General features: G+C 37.9%; 1 long non-coding RNA gene across 1 annotated transcript in view; it reads right to left on the reverse strand.

Annotated features, from left to right (window-relative positions):
• The window catches only part of LOC107308024 (uncharacterized), a 28,519-nt gene extending 22,889 nt beyond the window's left edge, over positions 1 to 5,630 (reverse strand). The window contains exon 1 of the long non-coding RNA XR_001552596.3: positions 5,553 to 5,630. This is a non-coding gene — a long non-coding RNA (uncharacterized LOC107308024). The remainder of the gene's footprint in view (positions 1 to 5,552) is intronic.
• Positions 5,631 to 6,000: the final 370 nt, after the last annotated feature.

The raw sequence follows: 6,000 nt of genomic DNA on the forward strand, positions 1-6,000 counted from the left end.
AACTGTTATCTGCATTTTTCTCACCACATCAACTTATTTGTTAACATAACAAATAATATAACATAATTAGGAAGACAATGTTAATGGACAATATCTGTTTGTTAGGGTGCTATTTTAAGTACCTATCCTTTGCACTTCGTTATCCATACCTTTTTCATTTGTTATATAGTGTATAAATTGATAATGATCTATAGAAAATTCTTTGTAATTTATCTTATGGCTTCCAAAGCCTTCTTTCTGTCATCATTCCTGTGTGCAATTGCTGTAAATGAGATCATCACGAATAATGAACCAGTAAATTGCAGCTTGAAACTGCAAGACTTCTCCTAAATATAGTGTTTACCTCTGAAATATGTTTATAAAACATCAACACCAAACTTGATAGTCCCAGGAAAATCAAGATGTAAGAGGCCATGCTTTTGCACTATTGCCTCAAAGTTTGCTGAGGATGGCCAAATCCAAGCAAGTCCTGGGCAAGGGTTAAGAAATCCTTGGTCTGAGGGACACAGATGGACAAGGCCAGGGTCAACAAGAGAGGGAAGCTGCAGATGAATGGCTGTGAAGTGGTCTTTTGTGTGGGCTTATCTCGAGGAAGATGGCCATATCAGGGGGGTGCTGCACATAACTCTTACCCAAGCACCCAGGAACATCTCATAGGCAGGAAAAAGGAGGATAAAAGAGGGATCAGCAACCAGGAAGTTAGGTTTTCTGGCATCAGATTCCTCATACCTGACATCCACATGCTGAAGAAGATGCCTGCATGCTGAAGAACAAGATAAGTATCTGGCTTCAGATCCCTTGGAACTGCTCTGCTGCTGCCAATGGACTCTCCTGGGCCTGCTCTGTGAGACCCTGCTTCTTCCATCACCACCTACTCTGTGCTGACCGGCTTGCTGTTTGTGGCCAGCCACTCTGCTACTGCTCCCTTCTGCTGCTGCTCTCCCCTGTGCTTTTGCCTTGGACCAATGGAACACTGAGTGACGGGACGCTGTTGCATCCAGGTGGTGACTATCCCTGCTTTACACAGTTCTTGCTTTCTTCCTACCTATCCTATTGCCTGCCTTCCCGCCCTCTTCAACCTAATTCTCAGTAGTCACTGCACTCCCTTCCCCATCTTCTTGGTTGATTATTATTTGTAATAACATTTGAATCTTTGTTTCTTAATCAGGTATAATATACCAAAGAACCTTGCCTCCCTCCTATAAATTGGAGCGATGCACAAGGTAAAAACTTAACATTATAGGGTGGATCTAATTATAACATAAATATAATAGAATTTCAAACAATCTCTAAGATTACTCAGTGCAATCTGACCTATTAAAGATAATTCTTATGAATTCATTTCTTGGCAAAGAAAAATTACAAGTCTTTATCTTGTTGACTGATTACAGATTGTAACGAAAGCAACAAGAAGATTCACGGGAAAAGATATGAGGGAAAAAAAATCAGAGGAAAAACCTTTTACTTATCATAATTCATTGAGATAAGAAATTGACATGTTTAAATATAAATCATAAAAAAAATAAAAATCAGTGGTTAAGTTATTCCTCAGAAACAAATGCTTTCATGTGTTAAGCCGATAATGCTTTACCGATATTCATAATGGATAAATAATTTGAATTCTAAATCACTACCCAATACTGTATGTGACAAGATAAGCCATTTCAGTTATTCATGAAATTATAATCATTGTGTTTCTATATTTTAGTTTGAAAAATCAAGGCTTTTGCAACATGAAGCATACTCACATTCTCCAGTCTTAGAAGCTTTTTGTTAAAAAGAAAATAGAATATTCTTAAGTCTTGCCTCAATTATATCGCTCACATTTTATATTTTATAAATGAACATGATAAGCTTTTATAATATTGTTTCAATTGAAATACTTGCAAATCTACTGGAATAATCATAACTTTCTCATAGTAGGATTACAGAATGAAGTTCAAATGGTGCCTCTATAAAACATCAGTACCAGCTGAATACTCTGAAGTGTAATATCTTTTTCTATCCTACCTTGCACGTAAAATGTATATTTTTTTTCATGGCACAACACAAACCAAATTTTAATTCTCAAATTTCTGTTCATTTCTACGGAAATCAGTAGATATCCCGTCCTTGGAGGTGTTCAAGACCAGGTTGGACGGGGCCCTGGGCAACCTGATCTAGTAAATGTGTATGTTTGGTGGCCCTGCCAGGCAGGGGGGTTGGAACTACATGATCCTTGAGGTCCCTTCCAACCCGGGTAATTCTGTGATTCTGTGATTCTGTGATATGCATCAAAATAAAGTACCAAGAAATTGGACTGAGTTCATGAAATATAATTCAAAGCAGATTAGGAAGAACTCACTCATCTTTTCCTTCAGCATGCAAACAAGTTCTGGTCCTAGTGTAAACAAATTGAAATAGTACATATGTACTCAAAAGACATAAACATGGAGGAAGTAATTGATTTTTCAAATTAATCTGGTCCTAAGTCCGGTACTCTTCAGCATCTTTATTAGTGACATAGGCAGTGGTATTGAGTGCATCCTTAGCAAGTTGATAGAGTAGGGGGAAGAGAAGCCATCCAGAGGGACCTGGACAGGCTGGAGAAGTGGGCCCATGAAAGCCTAATGAGGTTCAACAAGACCAAGTACAGGTTGCTGCACTTGGGTCGGGGCAATCCCAGGTACTTATATAAACTGGAGGAAGATCTCCTTGAGAGCAGCCCAGCGGAGAAGGACTTGGGGGTCCTGGTGAATGAGAAGCTGGGCACGAGCTAGCAGTGTGTACTTGCAGCCTGGAAGGCCAACTATATCCTGGGCTGCATTAAAAAAATGGGTGGCCAGCAGATATAGGGATGTTATTGTCACCCTCTACTCAGCTCTTATGTGGCCCCATCTGGAGTACTGCATCCAGGCCTGGGGCCCCCATCACAGGAAGGACGTGGAGCTGTTGGAGCATGTCGAGAGGAGGGCCACTAAGATGATCAGAGGGGTGGAGAACCTCTTCTATGAGGAAAGGTTGAGGGAACTGTTATTGTTTAGACTGGAGAAGAAAAGGCTCTAGAGAGACCTCATTGTGGCCTTCTGGTGCTTGAAGGGAGCATGTAAAAATAAATATAAATAAATATCAACAGTAGAGAAGAAAAATAAGTATTTCGGGGGATATGTCTGGTATACAAGGGATTTTCTACTTATTTCATATGAAATACTAAATACATTTAAATAAATGCTACTATGAATATCTACCATTAGTTATCTTCTGTAAAGCCGTGATCCAAAGCTCTAATGAAGATGGCAGAAGAATTATTTTATTTGCAAATGCAAATGAACTCCTTGTGGACAGAATGGATACTACATTTTTACTATAATAAAATGCTATACAAACTACATGATTAAGCAATTGTGTATACTTCATATGAGTGAATAGAAATAAGTAGTGTTCAGTTCAAGAAAACAGTGATGAGTGGTGAGTAACTGACAGACCAGAGAACAACAAAGCCATTCAGAGGGACATTGTCAAATTTAGGTAATCACTATTTCCAGAAAATGTTATCTCTCAGAGACAGAAAATTTAAACTTAAAAGAGAGCATTCTGATGATTGTGATTCAGTCTGCTCACCCACTGGTTAATCTACTCACCCCAAACTACAAAATACCCTGGTGTTCATGTGAACTTCTGTGTCTTGTATTAGCTGGGGTATTTTACTCCTATTTCCATGGGATCAATCAGAAATTGAATGAAAAATCCTTTGAAGACAGTTTGATGCAGTAAATTAATCTTCTCTGCTGTATATAGGCAGAATGAAACCATCAAGATTAAACAGCATGGGATTTCCAGAAGACTCAGACAAAAACAAACAAACAAATAAACAAAAAATTACTGAGAACCTCTTAGCCACATCCAACCATCAAAAATTTTTCTAAGAGGGAAAAACAAAGAAGCAGCACATGGAGGAGTCAAATAGAAATAAATGATGCTTTTTCTTCATTCAAGTGTTTAATATGTCTTATTGTAATAACTGCAACTACCTGTATGTTACGACATAAGTATGACTTGTTACTTTTTTATGGATAAAATATATATATGGATATAATAATAAATAAATGTAACAAATAGAAGTACAGTATAACCACCCATTTTGAATGAAAATGATATCAGTATACATAAACACTGTTATTATTTCTTTGAAAAATGATGACAGCCCTCTGTTAATAATTTAAAGATAATATACTTATTTCACAACTACACTTTCAACACTTCTTCCTAAATGTATTTTAATTTAACATTATCTTCAATAATAAGTGATCCAATATTCTCTGTTGGGACTTTGTTAAGTTAATTTTAAGACACAGCTTCAGCATAAATCTGTATGTGCAGGTAATTTTATTAACCATGGAAAAGAGTTCCATGTATCTGTGGTATCATGTGCTTGAGCACAGGTTCAAGTTGTCCAGAGATGTTCTGGAATCTCCTTCCTTGGAGACATTTCAAAAGCTGCATTGACATGGTCCTGGGTAATCTATTCTTAGTGATTCTGCTTGAGTAAGGTAGTTGGATAAGACGATCTCCAGAAGTCCTAAACAATTGTGTGATTTTGTAGCTTTGCACAGGAGGAGAGACTGGGAGAACTGAGATGGGAGAGGAAAAGGTTCATGAGGCATCTTGCCCCTATATAAAAGTGGCTAGAAGGAGGAAATGAAGATGATGACGACAAACTATTCACAGTAATTTCCACAAAAAGGAAAAGAGGCAATAAAAAAACTGACATATAGAAAATTTCAATTAAAGATAAAATAATAATATGAGGGTAATCATCTTTGCAACAGGTTGCTCAGAATTTTTGAGGAGTATCCATCCCTGGAGTTAGTAACAGAATTATTTAGATTGAAAGTGATCCCTTTAGCTCAACAAATCCACCCATGCTTAAAGCACAGCAAGCTAGTGCAGGATTTTATGGCCTGTGCTTGTTTGTGTATCAAATAACTCCCAGACACCATAAACATTCAAAGATACTTGAAAATGACTTTGCAATAGTAGTCCAGCTTCTTCAGCATTTGCAGGTGTAACTAACAAGACCCTGCAGACTCCTGTATGTTGTTTGTAGAAACTCTCAGTACATTCTCCTCCACTCAGACTAACTCTTCCTTGTTCCAGACTTTCCCTTTTGTCTTTAGGGCTTAGGTCATCTTAAAGCTGGTTTTAATGGTAAAAGGTGAAGCAAAAAAAAAAAAAACTTTGGCCTGCTCTGCATCATTTGCCCCCACCTTCCCTGACCCATGTGGCAGCAGTCCTACATTTTCTCATCTTCCTTATCTCATTATAAGTTTATGTACTTATAGAATCCTTTCATTGTATCCATGAAAAAAAAAACCCAAACAAAACAAAACAAAAAAACCCAAACAAAACAACCATACATTTCAGCAGCTTCAAAGTTATGTTCCATCCACTGCATCTCATTTTAAGTTCATGTGGCAGTTGGTATGGGTTGGGCTTAGCTGACAGCAGTGATAGCATATCAACATAACTATATCAGATCAGGTAGTAACCTAGTTATAACAATAGAGGAGTACCTTAAGCTTAAGTAACCTATTACTGTAAAGCTGCAGGCTTCCACAAAGCTTTCAGGTAGGCTGATTGTTGCAATATTGATTGACAGTTGTTGGATTCTGAGTGATGTCATAGATATCCATCAGTAACTGGGTATTCCCTTCCATATACTGGCTCCGATGGTGTTTGTTATCACAGGAAAAGACTTCAGTGGCAGGAGATCAAGAGTTGAGAGATTCCAGGAGCAACCAAGAAAGACCCCAAGGACTCCCAGCTTGACTCCACATCTGTGCACTCCACAGATGGAGCAACGTCATAGGCTCCTTCATTTCCCTTCTCAACTCCATTGTCTCCCGTGTGCAACCAGGTGATTTTGTGATTCTTTAAAATTGTATGTCTGTGAATAAATTGCTTTTCTGTCAAAGCCCATTTAATCTCTACAATTGTCAATCTTGTCCTAATCCTTTAGGC

The sequence above is a fragment of the Coturnix japonica genome, chromosome 1 (genome assembly GCF_054131305.1).
Source record: "Coturnix japonica strain WE chromosome 1, WE-NBRP24, whole genome shotgun sequence".
In the NCBI taxonomy this organism is placed as follows: domain Eukaryota; kingdom Metazoa; phylum Chordata; class Aves; order Galliformes; family Phasianidae; genus Coturnix; species Coturnix japonica.